The 16,694-nt window shown below is 40.2% G+C and overlaps 1 protein-coding gene across 1 annotated transcript in view; it reads right to left on the bottom strand.

Moving 5' to 3' along the window:
- LOC124869793 overlaps positions 1–14,662 on the bottom strand; it is an 88,163-nt gene extending 73,501 nt beyond the window's left edge. The window contains exon 1 of the mRNA XM_047367922.1: positions 14,299–14,662. The gene's annotated coding sequence lies outside the window, so the exon portion shown is untranslated. The remainder of the gene's footprint in view (positions 1–14,298) is intronic.
- Positions 14,663–16,694: the final 2,032 nt, after the last annotated feature.

Genomic DNA, 16,694 nt, shown 5'->3' with positions numbered 1-16,694 from the left:
ATTTTGAGCTGATTTGATTTTGTTTTTGCGGCTCCAATATAAGCGCCATTATTTCCACAAAGTGCTTTTCTCATGCATTTTCTCCAGAGAACAGCTCTAATGTTGCTCATTTTCTCCTGCTGGAGACTATCAAGTATATATATTTATATATGTGTATATATAAATACATACATATATATATATATACATATATATATATAAAACTGACTTTAAAATACTCTTTCACAACACACACAAGCACACGGCAACCGTCTGGACCCCTGGTGACCATCCAGTGTGTGAGCTTGTAATTAGTGTGTGTCCCACCACACCTCAACTTCTCTCATTAATCTCACATGAGTAATTAGGCTGCTGCGATGTATGGAACCACGGGAGGTGTGAAACTGGGTGTGAAACTGTTGTCATCTCATATGTTATCGCACTCTGGGGATTGGTGCTGAGGGAGGGATCAAACCGCAGCAGGCACAGCCCATTGGCAGCTAATCATGCCGCTAATGATAAGTGATACGTTCGCCTCCTTCTCATCACAATGGAGTCGGAAGGTCAGGGTCTCATGCAGATCGTGCCAGCGTCACCAAGCCGAGAAGCTGCTCCCTGTGTTTTGACTTGTTTTGTATAAACCCAGAGCGGAGGCTGAATGAAAGCCCAAGTGAAGCCTTCTGAATATGACACTTGATGGCTGATTAATGCAAAGCATTGGGTAGTCTCCGACTGCGATGCTCTGATGAGAAGTGATCTGAAGGATCTCATCAGAAGACGTCATGCTGACCCCTGCTGCCGCTGCACCAGATGTTTGTTGTTCTGAGCAGCTCCACATCAAAAATACAGAGGCACTTCCCCGCAGATGCTGCAGCGATCCGAGTTAATTAAAAAGGGAAGAAAGATCCGAACCAGAACAGCTGCAAGACTTTTAGGTCTACTAAGTGACACTAAGAGTTGGAGACTGCAGCCTAGTGAGAATTAAAATGTCTTGAAAAAATTGTCTGTGTAAGTTTTTACATTTTGTTCGGTTACAACCACAAACTTAAGGATATTTTATTGAGATTTGCAGTTTACAACAAGCCGCTACTTTTTATGCCTTTCTTTCAACAATAGATTTTTTCTTGCTACTTTTGAGTTGTCCTGCCAACTGATTCTTCTACCTAAAGTAGGATCTCTGCAGCTCCTCCAGAGTTACCAAAGGCCTCTTGGCTTTTTCTTTGACTTATGCTCTCTATGTCTGACTAGATGAATTGAGCAGTATTCTATGAGATGCTCAGAGCTTGACATATTATTTTATTACCTGACCATTATTTAAACCGTCTCAAAAACTTGATACCTGACCCTGTTTGTTCTTGGCCATCATAATGCTGTTTGTTTTCTAACAAACTTCTCAGGTCTTCACAGCATAGCAAAGCCTGAGACATTTTCTTTCAGCTTCAAAGTCATGCACTACTTTGTGTTAGCCAATCACATAAAATCACATTACATTTCATAGTTGTATTGTGAAGAAATCTGGATTGATATTTTTTAACCAGTTTTTTTTTAAGAAAAATGATGTGAATCCAGACCACCAATCCAAACCAAATAATTTCCTTTCTGACTGAATCTTAAGAAGGGCTCCCTTTGGAACACATCTTATTGATCAACAAAGTTGGCTTGTGAGAGCAGGCCCCAGGGCGTTATCTTTTGCAGTGTGAGTGGGAGAAATCTTTGCCCCGGGGGATTTCCGAGCAAGATAATCCACCCTTGCCCAAGGATTACTTTTACTTCTATTCAATTTATGATCTGCATATGTGACGTGTCTTAAATAGATGTGCTGCTCAAAAGCAAATATTTTGGTGCTATTCTGCAAACAGACAACACTCAAAAATAAATTCAGAAATAAATGTGTAAATGATCATTTTATTATTATTAATCATTTATGAAATTGTTGCTATAATTTATTTATCTTGATTTTAAAAAAGTATGAAATGGAGTGTAAAAATTTAATCTGTAAGAAAAAGAAATAAACACATTTTCTCAGTGTGATACAAATCCCATAAGACTGGAGATAGCTACACAAGCTGAACTGAACATCTCAATTACCTCCAGGGTACTGAAGAAGCACTGCAGCAGGAAGAAGTGGCAGGTACAATATTGAAATTGACTGTCAGCGTAAAAAATACTGCTAAGCTTATATTTGATTACATATTTCATAAAATATAACCACAAATGGGTGCTCAAACGGATCCCTGATGCTGGCAGCCTGCCTCAACACTCTCACCATGAGCCACATTTGGAGCTCCTGCCCTTCCATGGAGGTTAGGCTTGTAGAGCAGGCCAAAAGGATGTAACTGAAGGAAGGACCTCACCAGTCAGAGGTGATGAATGCTCCGCTGCTTATGGAGTCTCCTACAGTGCATCTGTGAGAGCAGATGAATGAGGAGGAGAGGCTGCAAATTGGGTCACACGAATGGAGCGTTTCTGGGTAATGCGGTGAAAACGCTGGAGGAGTGCAGTTGGGTGGCTGCACGTGTCTACAACTGGGGCAGAGCGACTCTTGGCTTAAGTTGATTTCCTTTTTTCATGACGGCTCTCAGGCTCCTGGCATTTAGAAAAGTTATGCTTTAATTTGAAAAGACATGAAAAGATGTTTCGCGGCATGCAGAAGTCTCACCACGAAAAACTTCATTTTAAAATCCTTTAGTCTCAAACAAATAGGTTTCACCCTGAATGTTATAGAAGGAGCACTCCAATCTGCCTTCAGAAAAACAGTGGAAAGGCAAATCCCCCATAAACTGTGTGAATAAAGTGAGTTATTTTAGGCAAAATAACACTGACTGATACACATTTCTGTACTCTTATTTGGGTGTCTAAAGCCAACTTTAACTTAATAAATAAGAACAAACACAAACCTGTGACTTGTTTTAAACCCTGCAGGTTTAAAAACAACTATTTCAAAAAGCAAGCTCATCCACATTTTTTAAGGAAAGCACAAATTTCAACCCCAGTATGGAAGAAATGCTGACTTCTACTCTTTGACTTTAAATCATACTGAATTAAGTAGAAAATTCCAATTTTATGTAAGAATTTTAAAGCAACACCAATGATATTGTACCTAAAAAAAATACTGGACTGCAGTGCTGGGAAAGGAAATTTTGTTAGAAAAACTTGGAACTGTGAGAGGCAAATTCACACAGCTGTTTGCTGTCTTAATGTATACAGACTGCAGTTTGCACATCGGTCTAATTCTCAAATATTATCTTCCAGCAGTGATTTAGTTTGTCTGCTTTTAAACATTGTTTAGACATTTAGAGGAACATTTGCCAACATTTATGTCAGACTAAATAGCATTAACCTTTCAAAGATGAGCACTGTGTGCAAAATACAGGGTGTGTGAAATAAATAGCATCTAAAGTGGCTGGTAATTTTGAGAAGAGAGAAGACAAGGGAAAAAACCATGTGCATTAAGCAGCTAGCTGTACAAAAAATATGCAAGGGATATCACTAAAATTGTGATGTTTCCTGAAAATTTAAACAAATGTGAGGCACCTTGAGTAAAGTAGGACCAAGTTGGCAGAGCGCAAACGGAGAATTTCTGACAAAAGAGTGATTTTCACTGTGAAACAGAGCCATCCTCAAGGGCACCAGTAGAATGTGCTAGATGAACATTAGCATGTACATATTGAGTTTTCATACGACTTGTTGATAATTTGGCACATAACTACTTCAGTGAAGTTCCAATTCATCGTGTGCATACAAAACCTGCAGAAAAAACTGTTGTCCTTCATTAACTTAGTGCTTTTTTTAAACACATAGCACAATAACTAGTGTTTGAGCTACTTTCAATGCAGCTCTCAAAGTCGGGGGATACCTGAGAATGCAGACAGACAGGACACTGCAGCAGTCAATACTGTCTCTCTTTCACTGCATTTTTGCCTGTCAAGGCAAGTAAAATAGAATGTTGCATTTAAATACAAAATACGTTGGCAATATTTCCTTAAAGGGGTTGGTTATGAACGTATCCCTGTGAAATGAAAGCTCATACCCATTGACAGAAATAATATGACCGGGTCGGCGCACGCCACATCATCTCATATCCCATGACATATCTTGGTTAAAGCTCTGCGTGTCAGTCAGCCTAAGGGTGGGTCTCCCCTCTAGTCTAATTTCATTAATATCGGCATGTGGATGCCTTTTTGTGGGTAGTGGGCCCCTGCACTACTGAGTTTGAGCATGTGTGTGTGTGTATGTGGGGGGGGGACTCCTTTACCTTGGCACAGATAAGAAGACAAATTATATTTGAAGGCGGATAGATCTTGTCGGCAGCCCACGGCGCCTCTTGGCAAAGAAAGAGAAGTCAATACAGAGCAGAGCCGTTCTTGCTTCTTAAGATTTACAGTATCTGCGCCTCCACAGTCTCATACTTCAGTAGATGAATGGGTATTTCATACGGTGCCAAATGGCGCACCAGGACTTGAGCTGAAGGTCATTGTGACTCATTTCCAGCTCAGAAACTGCGTGGCTAGGGACGGAAACTGCTAAATCCTAACCAATGAAATCTTTTGATAGATAATAGCATAGATCTCTCTGATTGCCCTGTATTGGCTCATGCAACATACATTAACCGTAGTGCCAAAGACGGTTGAACAGACATGGTGCAGACTGTTGTCGAACCTTGAGGCATATGGCAGGGCGCCCCATGCCTGCCAGCTAATTGAGTCCTAATGAATCATTGGTTTGGCGTGCTACACGTCCCTTGTGATGGCTGGTGTCATTGATGCATTGAAGATGCCCACTCCGCTGGAAGTGAAGTAGGGGGGCAGTGGTGGCCCTGGTTGAACAAGAGCGACGAGCAGAGACCCCCGGCTTCACGCTGAACACTTCGCTCCCTCTCCAGATGTTACAGACCAACGAACAGGGCTCACTACCCAGTGGAAGCAATTGTGGAATGGGCTGGTAATTCATTGTCGTTTTTGACTCCAATAACACATAGTGTATGGGGTCGCGGTTTTTTCATCAACCAAACAGGGTAACTCCAATAACCAACGTAGAGGTGCAAACAATTGAAAACAGCAAGGCTTGAGTGGGGTTTTTGCATAATTCGAATATATTTCTATGTTGACCTAATTACATCCAAATAAAATGTAACGAGATAAAAACAACACTTTTATGATAAGCAATTACGGGCATGTTTCATTGATTATTCAGATAATATAAACTTTATTATTGTTATTTCAATGGATGGTGAAGAATTACTGAAAAAGGTGAAGGACTGCCAACAGAATGGCCTCAAATTATGTGCATGATTGGATACTGGAGAGCATTGTGTAAATTTGTATTTAATAAGACACAAACAGAAATGGAGTTGCAATTTATAGCCTCATTATAAACAGAGGCAAACAGCCAGGGTAATGTTCTGTATTCTGTGGGGGAAGTAAATAGTCAACCTTTTTCCAATTTTATTCTAAATTACTGTTTCTAATGTTTTTGTTGTTTGTTTTTGAAAAGTAAGTGTTAATGTAACCATGTTCCAATATTAGCTTTTATATTTTGCATACCTGCTTGTTAACTTCAGTTACATGCTGTTCAGTAGCAGGAACAATGAAAGAGTCAAAAAGCACTTTATTGGCTGTGTTAGCCTAGAGCATAATCATGAATCTTGAATATGAAGGTGAGAGCTTTAAGGTTGACACTTTCTATATATGTTTGAGACAGCTGATAATTCTTAAGTTGTTGTGTGACAAAACTTGTTTATGAAATTGTTTATCTGGCACCTGATTCAGTACCCAGTGCGATGGACTTATAAGCACTGGTAAACTGAGATCTGCTAACAATACTACAGTTATCAGAGCTTCCTTTCAGCACTAAACTCAAGGGCTATTTTAAAGGTTATTTATTAGTCTGGGCTTAGTTTGGTCATTTCTTATTCTAAATTTATTCTAAGAATATTTTAAATGTATCCTCTCATTGTTAACAGTAACAGTTTCTTTATCTGTAGGGGATAAAAGTCATTTTGCAGTGAGTCTGAAGAAACATGAAAAAATTCTCCGAGCGTTGGAATGGATAACAGCTAGGACTACTTTATAGCAAACTTTAGTTATTTCAAAACCTCTAACTAAAAATGTTCCTATTTTTGGGATACAGCACTATATTTGTATGTTATATTTCTACACATTCACACTGTAAATTTGTTGCTGATTTCTCAGCTGAATAACATCGCGCACAGTGGACGCACAAAATTGTAGCTAATGAGGCAGATTGGTAGACCTGGCAGCCTCAATCATTGTAGCTTTAGCATAATATCACAGGTGTTATCACGCTAATATCCATGCATAGCATTGTATCCCCTAAAATATTAATATTTTCAGTTTTTGTTGTTTTAATGAGCTAAAACAGGGAGTCAGTCTGTTTACTGTACGGAGAACCTCACTTCCGAAAATCCTGCATATTTTTTACTTTGAAGAAAAATGAAGTAAAATTAGTTTTCACTTTGATAAAACAACACTAATCCCTGCTAACTTCTGGCTTTTAAGAACCGATTAAAGAAGTTGTCTTTCAGTCCTACACCAAATGACGGCAATGGTTGTAGGTATTTATGGACTCTGACTCCAATCAGTGCTCAACACAACACATTAAGTGGAAAAAGTTCATTTTCAATCAGGTTGCTGCTTCAATCAGTGCAGGGCAGACCTCAGGTACCTTTCAAACATAAACAACAAAGGGTCTAAAACAGAACACTTGTGGGAAAAAAGCAGACAATATTAATGAGTTGCACCCCTCTGCAGACAGCTACCGATTCAAGCTTAGCCTCGCTGTGAGTGGCTGATGTCTATGATACTCTAAAAATAAAAAGAGAAAGTTTGGTCCAACACACTTGTCAATCTATAGTTCTGTAAATATGTTGTACCTCTTGTTGTCCTGACAGATGGCATCAAACATCAAAATTAAACTCTATGGCTTGTGGAAGATGTTTAATGTTTATCTTAAAATTCCCTGAAGTGAAAATTTTATATCTCTTTTATAATTCCAAATCTTATTGTTTAGTCCTTGTTTTTCATTTAGTCATCCTGACCCCGTAAAGGTCATTCAGCTTCCTTACAATGCACCATTAACTGAGCAATTTCCTAACATAACCTCTGACCTGCCTCTGTCAGGGGCCACTGCTTAGTGAATGGCCTAAATGTAATACAGCTACTTGCAAAAATAATAACTAAGAATTGATTATGTATGTACTAGACCCGTCCAGGGTGTGATTCGCCTTTTGACCAATGACCACGGGGGATAGGCACCAGTCCCCCCCACGACCCTTCAGACAATAAATGGATGATTTGGCATGTCCATTAAAATGGCTTGTACAGTCCTGGCAAAAATAAACTAATCTTTTAATTCTCAGCATTTATATATGAGGATCTGATAAATATTTTCTCATCTTTCCTAGGCAAAAAAATAAAAAATTTAAACCTAATCTCAAGTTTACAAAACGTTGTGTAGCATGAAAACTGAGAACAACTTTTATTCTTCACTAAGATTAAAAATGGAAAGTAGAAGTCAGGCAGTGATTACTAAAACACAGGATTGTTTGATCATCAGTAAGTGTGACAACGCCAATAACATCTGTGTTTTAGGAGTTTGCTGCTCTGGAGCGTACAGATATCTGTTAACACCATGCCAAGGTGGGAAAAAGACCTTAGTGTAGGAAGTTTTTTTGCTAAACATTAATCTGAGAAAGGTTATAGGGTAATTTTAAAACAATCAACGGTCCATCTTTTCACTGTAAAAAAGATCATTCCCAATCAGAGAATCCACCCCAAAGCCAGACCATGTGTGTTAAATATTACAGTTCATGACAGTATGATTAGAAAAAGGCAGAACAAGTATGGCTTTTTTGAAAGGGTCGCAAGGCAAACGCCGAAGTGGCCAAGAACGTGGCAACTTATCTTAGGTTTGCAAAGTTGCATTCAAAAGACTTTTGGAACTATGCCCTTTGGACAGATGATATTAAAAAGGTGTTCAGCCATAATGCACAGCACCTTTTTGGACAAAAAACTAATAAAGCATATCAGAACATAAAGGTATAAGACTATGGCTGCATGATATTAAGAAATCATCCAGCTGAATGTTGTTTAAATGTTAGGTGTCATTAACGGTTTCATCAGCAATTAATGTTATTTTTGTTTTCCATCATCATGATCTTTTTGGCATGATCCTAATCACTCTATGTCAGGCTTGGAAATCTGGCCATTATTCACACAGCCCAAGTGTATTATTTCCATGCAGAACTTTAATTGCATGTCACTTGAAATATGTAAGCTTAATATGCTCAGATACAGAAAAACGAACACAAGCTGACCAATTTTAGTAATTCACAGCAATTGCAGAAGGGAAAAAAGACAATCCTAATTGGATAAGATATATTTCCCTTGAGTTGCATTTGCTGCCATGAGCTAAATTAAGTGTCTTGATTCCTGTGGGAGGCCCAACAAAAAAAGCTCTTACTGGAGAAGTTAATGCTCTCTAGTGTTTTGTTGAGCTCCATCTTAAGCCCTGCCTCTCACACTGGGCTGTGAAGAACTGTCTTGGGATGACAACTGAAAATTGCACGGTGTGTGTAGATTGGTGTGCATGTGTGTATCCATACATCTTAAAACTGAGCCAGCGAGCACAGCTTAGGATCTATTGCAAAACACCCTGTGTAAGGAGATTATAGCAGGGGGTTCGGCTGTGAACTTTGGCACCAGAGTCAGAATGCCAACTTTTGCATCCATCCAACTAATCTACAAGATCCTTTCAGCATGACTTCATTTCAATGAACACTGCATACATTATACAGCAGCATTATTTGACCACATCCTGCTTCAAGGCTGCAAGCTGTTTCTTTACTATGCTTAACACTTCCAGTATAATGTTACTATACTAAGGCAGCCCAGACCATTTCTAATGTGGGCCTGCTGCTACACAAGCACTCAAGCATAAAAGACAGGGCATCATAGGAGACATATGCCTCAGTAATGAACTTTGCAGTTGAACTGGTAATATTGGCTCATGATCCCGTTTTTCTGAGTGGGGGTTGACATTTCTAGAGGAAGTTACAAACAAGAAAAACCAGAGACGACAGATGCTAAATGTCCAAACCCCGGGTAAAGATGCATCGAAAAGGCTTTTCATGGGCAATTCTGATTCCCGGCATTTTTACATAAAAACAGAAGGAGTGCATTTCAGGTTCTTTGATTGGTGTTGTATTTTTGAATCAAACAATGAATGAGTTAAAAGATTATCATCGTACTTGCATCAAACCTCATGTTCCTAACCTTTATCTGATTTTTACTAAACTCAAAAAGTGCATTAAAGTACATGGTGTTGGTTGATGTGTTTATACACCACAATAGCGGATGTTCTTTGTTTTGATACATTTAAGAAATACGATTTTTCTATATTTGGTATGCTGATCCGCAATTATAGCTGATCTCTAGCTGATTGGTTGGTGAATGTTTAATCTTGAGAGGGGGAAATCCATGAGATCCTTAAGATTAGTAATAGAAAGGTAAAAATGTAAAAAAAAAAAACAGTTATTGTGGTGAAATTGTGTCTAAATGGGAAGAAAATGATAACTCTATGACAAGTCTATATGCTAATTGCATTATACAAAGATTGAAGAATGTTAAATGCAACCCAAAAAAGTTATTAGAAAATTCTCATAATATCAAATGAAAATTTTCCTAAACAAACCATAATGTATGCTATTGTAGCTACACTAATTTTATTATTTCTGCTATCAGTGAGCAGTGTGTGTGACAGCAGTACATATTGTAAAAATAGCTCAAGGCTTGTCTATTACAGATGAAAAAAGATGATTATGGGTTCCTGTAATCAAAGCATTTTTCATCTTAAAAATCCCCCAAAACTGGCGCCACTGCCAGTCACGTACTCCAGCAGTACGTGACAGACATTTAACTCGCTATACCTGAAAGTGTAGTAAAACTGTCAACAAGTCAACAAAGGTTTCTAAACTGTTAAGTCAAAACAAATGCTATATTCAGTCCTCTTGTGACTCTTACTGTTGTTCTCAACAAGTAGAAAGTAGGGATGCCCAAAGCCCTCACAGGCTGCCAGATCCTCGTGAAGCAGTAAGACCGCAAATTAATAACGCTGGGTTATTGTTGAAGGCTCCTTAGTGGACCATGAGAATAAAAACTAAGCCAAATAAAAGACAAAAAAAAACTAGAAATAAATAAAATAGACATAAAATAAAATACCCAACATTACTCTCGCAGAGTATCTCCTTTGAGACACGTTTGCTGGTTCCAAGCCTGAATAAGGAAAGGTATTGTGTAGCTATAAACATATTTAAGGTAAATTTCCTTCACTTGCTTCTTTTAAAAAACATTTCTATCATAAACCTGGAAAGACGAGTTGCCTCTGTCTCTACCCATTCAAAAATCATAACTTTTGGGACAGCCAGTAGTTACTTTTTTTACTCAAGAGTTGGGAGCACTGGCTGTGTTAATGGAGTCAGCCAATAAAGCTGACATTGGGCTATCGGACAACACTTATATTAGCACTGAAGAAGTTCTCATTTCTTTTAAATTATTTGTTTGGCAACAATATGGGAAATGGTGATAAAGCGACAAGATTCCAACAATTTCTAAGCACTGTGAAAATAGAAACCAGCGAACCATAAGCAGCATTAGTTTCATAGACTCATTAAACTAAAGGGCTATTTCACTATTTTTTTATAAGCCTAGATTGCAGTTGGTCCTCTGCTCCGAAATATAACATACTTACAGGCCCTTCTCAAAATATTAGCATATTGTGATAAAGTTAATTATTTTCCATAATGTCATGATGAAAATTTAACATTCATATATTTTAGATTCATTGCACACTAACTGAAATATTTCAGGTCTTTTATTGTCTTAATACGGATGATTTTGGCATACAGCTCATGAAAACCCAAAATTCCTATCTCACAAAATTAGCATATCATTAAAAGGGTCTCTAAACGAGCTATGAACCTAATCATTTGAATCAACGAGTTAACTCTAAACACCTGCAAAAGATTCCTGAGGCCTTTAAAACTCCCAGCCTGGTTCATCACTCAAAACCCCAATCATGGGTAAGACTGCCGACCTGACTGCTGTCCAGAAGGCCACTATTGACACCCTCAAGCAAGAGGGTAAGACACAGAAATAAATTTCTGAACGAATAGGCTGTTCCCAGAGTGCTGTATCAAGGCACCTCAGTGGGAAGTCAGTGGGAAGGAAAAAGTGTGGCAGAAAACGCTGCACAACGAGAAGAGGTGACCGGACCCTGAGGAAGATTGTGGAGAAGGGCCAATTCCAGACTTTGGGGGACCTGCGGAAGCAGTGGACTGAGTCTGGAGTAGAAACATTCAGAGCCACCGTGCACAGGCGTGTGCAGGAAATGGGCTACAGGTGCCGCATTCCCCAGGTCAAGCCACTTTTGAACCAGAAACAGCGGCAGAAGCGCCTGACCTGGGCTACAGAGAAGCAGCACTGGACTGTTGCTCAGTGGTCCAAAGTACTTTTTTCGGATGAAAGCAAATTCTGCATGTCATTCGGAAATCAAGGTGCCAGAGTCTGGAGGAAGACTGGGGAGAAGGAAATGCCAAAATGCCAGAAGTCCAGTGTCAAGTACCCACAGTCAGTGATGGTCTGGGGTGCCGTGTCAGCTGCTGGTGTTGGTCCACTGTGTTTTATCAAGGGCAGGGTCAATGCAGCTAGCTATCAGGAGATTTTGGAGCACTTCATGCTTCCATCTGCTGAAGATGAAGATTTCATTTTTCAGCATGACCTGGCACCTGCTCACAGTGCTAAAACTGTGAGCATGTGCCAGGTAAATGGTTTACTGACCATGGTATCACTGTGCTCAATTGGCCTGCCAACTCTCCTGACCTGAACCCCATAGAGAATCTATGGGATATTGTGAAGAGAACGTTGAGAGACTCAAGACCCAACACTCTGGATGAGCTAAAGGCCGCTATCGAAGCATCCTGGGCCTCCATAAGACCTCAGCAGTGCCACAGGCTGATTGCCTCCATGCCACGCCGCATTGAAGCAGTCATTTCTGCAAAAGGATTCCCGACCAAGTATTGAGTGCATAACTGTACATGATTATTTGATGGTTGACGTTTTTTGTATTAAAAACACTTTTCTTTTATTGGTCGGATGAAATATGCTAATTTTATGAGATAGGAATTTTGGGTTTTCATGAGCTGTATGCCAAAATCACCCGTATTAAGACAATAAAAGACCTGAAATATTTCAGTTAGTGTGCAATGAATCTAAAAAATATGAATGTTAAATTTTCATCATGACATTATGGAAAATAATGAACTTTATCACAATATGCTAATATTTTGAGAAGGACCTGTAGATGGGATAATTCTAAACAGAACTGATATTCTTTTAAGTTCATTTTATTTGTGAAAACACAAAAGCAATGGTTTTCTGTGCCTTTTTGGTATTTGGGCCACCTTGGAGCTAATGGAAGCATAAAAACCCTGATTACATCTGGACTGAATCATTCTACATTGATTGCAGATTCTTTAGAATAAAAAGGGTGAAGGAGTGAAAAAAGGGCATATGATTCTTAATTTTTCCCAAAATATTGCTAATATCTCATTTGAATTCAATCTTGTGAACCCAGTGGCAGCTCCAAAATGTTTTAAAGGCTGGCCACATAGGGGCCAGATGGGGGCAACTAATAGTCTTGGAGTTGCACATAAAAACAAAAGGTCATTCATTATAACACTTTAACTCTCTTAAATTTTGACCTAATTATGGGACCCTGTTATCATTTGGAGGTTGGGGCAGAGGCGAATGATACTTATTGGGAAAAGATGCACTGCAAAGGGAAAAATTTGTATTAATTGAAAAAATATATATATACAGTAAATAGTGTTGTAACTAGGGCTATGACTTTAATGTTTTAGTTATAAAATGTATTACAAGGACAGATAAAAAAACAAATAATTAATTAAATTGCACCTTTCACTTATATATACTGTCCAAGGATAGTAGGGGGCAAAAATATACCTGAAATATATTTGCAAACCACAAAAAGACTTGAGAAACCTTAGTGTACAATGAAGTCTGGTGAAGAGTGAAGGAAAATGAACGTTTTGGGATTTTTCTTTGTTGTTGATTTCTTCTTGGTGGCAGCTTGAAAAAGCACGACTGTGTGTAAATTGTGCAATGGAGAGTTTTCAGTAACTGTACATGCAAAGGCTGTATGTCAACAACAGTCTATGTCTATTCATTGATTCAGTCATCAATCAAAATGTATCTGGATTTAAAAACTACAGATTGTGTCTATGTAGATTATTTAATTACAAACCTTTAATTAGTCAGACTTTTAAAAATCTAGTAGTTGCAACCCCATTAAGTCTTGTCTATTTTCTCACTTTAATTAATGCATAAAAAATGTTGGCTGGTGGGGGCAGCAAATTTGATGGGGTGGCCATTGCCCGCCCTTGGCCCTCCTTGGTGGCTCCCCTGCGTGAACCCAATATCGCGCACAGTCTTGTCAACTGAACAGGGTGCATCATTACCCCCTTACCCTATACGAAACTTTTCTGGAAGCGCTCCTGGGACTCAGAAGGAGACCTGTACACCGGCTTACAGATGCGCATTTCAGCGTTAAACGCGGTCGGCCAGCAGATGCCATCTACAGGTTCTCAGCACCTCCGGTGCGGTCCGCTGAGCATTTTCCTGCCTCTTCTGCAGAGAGATCAATGCAACTATCAAGGTCCTGCGTCATCATTCAACCGTTCACCTATAGCGTCACAGCGCGTTAAAACGCAGTCCTTTGAAGATGACTTCCTGCTGTTGCAGCAGAATATCTCCTTATTTGAATATCTGTGAAGCTGAGGGGTGGGGGGCGGGATAACGTCTTTTTCTAATACTTGTATGGTTAGAAGAAATCGTGTCGCCTGAAGCAATGAAGCAACAGGGCCGTGATGTTCATCTGACGTACATAAATCACACCAAAAGAAGAAATGTCAGTCTCTGATGTGGTCGCAGTCTACTATGGGACAGCAGGTTGTTTGACAGGCGCTACAGAGGACTCCACATAAGCCAAGCTCAATCAGTTCCCACCTTCATTTTTGAGCGCATAAATGTCATATCTCCCTGCATGCGACTCAGTCAGGCCCAGCGGACCGGTCCGCAGCCCGCCCCCCTCCCCGATCAGCGGCCAGCAGCATCCAGCGCATAAATCCCGACGTGTCGCTCAGCTCGCCTCGCATCCTCAACCAGCTCCACAGTTTTAAAAGACTCCCTGCAAGGAGAAAGTCTCAAACGAGGCGCTACTTACCTTTTCTCAACGGATGCTCCTCTGAAGTGTCCCATTTATGCGTTTTAATCCACATCTGTGTCCCCCTTCATTTGTGCGCTCTGTTTTCTCCCCCCATGGTGAAGGTGGGAGAGGGAGAGAGAGAGAGGGAGAGAGCGAGTCTAAGAAAATCCATGTCTTAGTTCCGTTTTACAGGACACACAAGGTGAAATCACAATGACATTTCTCTTTGCATGGTCAGAATTTCTTCCATCACTCTGAAATCATCTATCTTGTCCTCTGTTCCCCTGTCTTCTGCTTCTTCTTGTCTCCAGCTCAGAAGTTGCCTGGTTACCCCTGTTTCTCATTCAAGGAGGCAGAAGCGCAGCATACAGCGGCCAATCATAGCGGCAGCCCGAGAGATTAACTATTTCTTGGCTCCGCTTTTCCACTTTCAGGCTAAAAAAATGAGGAGAGTAGGCGGGGAAAGCTGGGCCCCCGGTGACTGAAAAAAAAAATGCACAGAGAATAATGTAGAGAGAGGGGGTTCGTTAGATGAGGGGAAGGCGGCGTAGGGGATTAAAGACTTCAGAAAAATAAAGCATTCTGGAGAGGAGGAGGGACCAGTTGCCACTTATCAGCACAACAAAGAAGTGAATAATATTCCAGCTTCACACAGGCTGTTATTCAAACTTCAGAGAAGCTGTCCTTTAGAGGACAATCTGTTTTTAATGAGCAGAGATCCATCTCATTTCTGAAACCCTCCCAAAAACCAATCCATCAGGGTCATTGATCATCCCCCCTTTAACCAGCCATCCATTAAGTCCCCCACCACCACCATCACGATTGCCATCACATCTCCTCCCCTTTCTCTCACCCCTGTCCCAGTCCAGTCACCCCATCATACGCTGTATTGATTTCAATTCCACCCCTCCCTTAACCAGGGTGAAAGGTGGACTGGGGAGCACGCCAGGTTCAATCACTGCTACACTACACATATGGGGGCCTTAATAAGGACCTACCTTGATGGTGTGCTCAATGACTGGAGGGCTTCTACATCCAGGTCAAGCCCTCTGACATTACACAGTATAAATATCTGAGACAGTGAGACAAAAGGACACCACTGGCTGCAGACTGGGCTCCACAGGGTGCCATGCAGAGCTACTTGTGCATTATGGGGGAACAGTCAGGGGTCCTGAGAGTGAGATGGCGCGGTTCTGGAGGAGACAGAAAATGGCTGGGGTGGGACTGGTGGGGTGACCCATGCCTTGGGAGCACACTCACATTCGGGAGCATTCCTTTACAGAAATCTCACGCGGTGATTCGCACATTTACTTCGACATTCATGCCTTTAATGTAAACAATGTGATCCTACCGTACAAACCTCTGTGTGTTTTACTGGGATTTGTTGTTATAGATTAACACAAAGTAGGGCACAGTCTTAAAGTGGAGGGAAAATGAAGGATGGTTTTCAACATTTTTTACAAATAGAAATCTGAAAAGTGTGGCATGCATTGGTATTTTACCCTCGTTACCCTGATGCTCCTAAATAAATCCAGTGATTTATAAATACAGCCCACCTGTATGTACTTTAATCACAATATAAATCCAGCTGACATGTGAAGGACTGAGAGGTTTCTTAGAGAACTTTAGTGAGCAAACAACATTATATAGTTAATGTAACCCACCAGATGGGCTGGGGATAAAGTTTAAAACAGCATTGGGTTATAAAACAATATACCAAGCGTTGAACAAATCACAGAGCACTATACATCCATTTCATTGTTGTTGCACAACTGCAGAACTTTAGAGAATTAATCAGAGAAGCAGTGAGAAGGCCCTTGGTAACTCTGGAGGAGCTGCAGAGATCCATGGCCTATAGGCAAAAGAATCTGCTAACAGGACAACTATTAGTCATAAACATAATAAATCTGAAGTTTAAAAATATGCAATGAGAAAAGCCATTGTTGAAAGAAACCCTTAGGAAAGTTTGACATAAGCCATGTAGTCAATCCAGCAAAGATGGAAGAAGGTGCTCTGGTGAAAGGTATACCAAAACTAACCTTTTTGCATTACACTAAACACACAATTCTGATGATCAAACATGGTGGCAGCATTATGGTATGGGGACAATTTTCTTTAGCAAGAACTGGGAAGCTGGATGGAGCACAGCACTGTTTGACTGATCTTTTAAAAGGACAGAGGTGAAACAGTCAAGAAATACAAAAACTTCTGCAGCACAGCCTATTTCTATCCATTCAGTCATGCATTGTTTATACCTGCTTGTCCTTGTAGATCTGGTGTCTATCTCCAGCAGTCATTGAGTGAGAGGCAGTCTACTCCCTGGACACGTCACCAGTCCATCACAGGGGAACACAGAGACACACAACCATGCACACACAAACTCATACCTAAGGACAACTTAGAGAGATTAACTG

This window comes from Girardinichthys multiradiatus, chromosome 6 (genome assembly GCF_021462225.1).
Source record: "Girardinichthys multiradiatus isolate DD_20200921_A chromosome 6, DD_fGirMul_XY1, whole genome shotgun sequence".
NCBI classification, from domain to species: domain Eukaryota; kingdom Metazoa; phylum Chordata; class Actinopteri; order Cyprinodontiformes; family Goodeidae; genus Girardinichthys; species Girardinichthys multiradiatus.
Note: the sequence above shows the minus strand (reverse complement) of the source record. Positions and strands in the feature narration are given on the sequence as shown.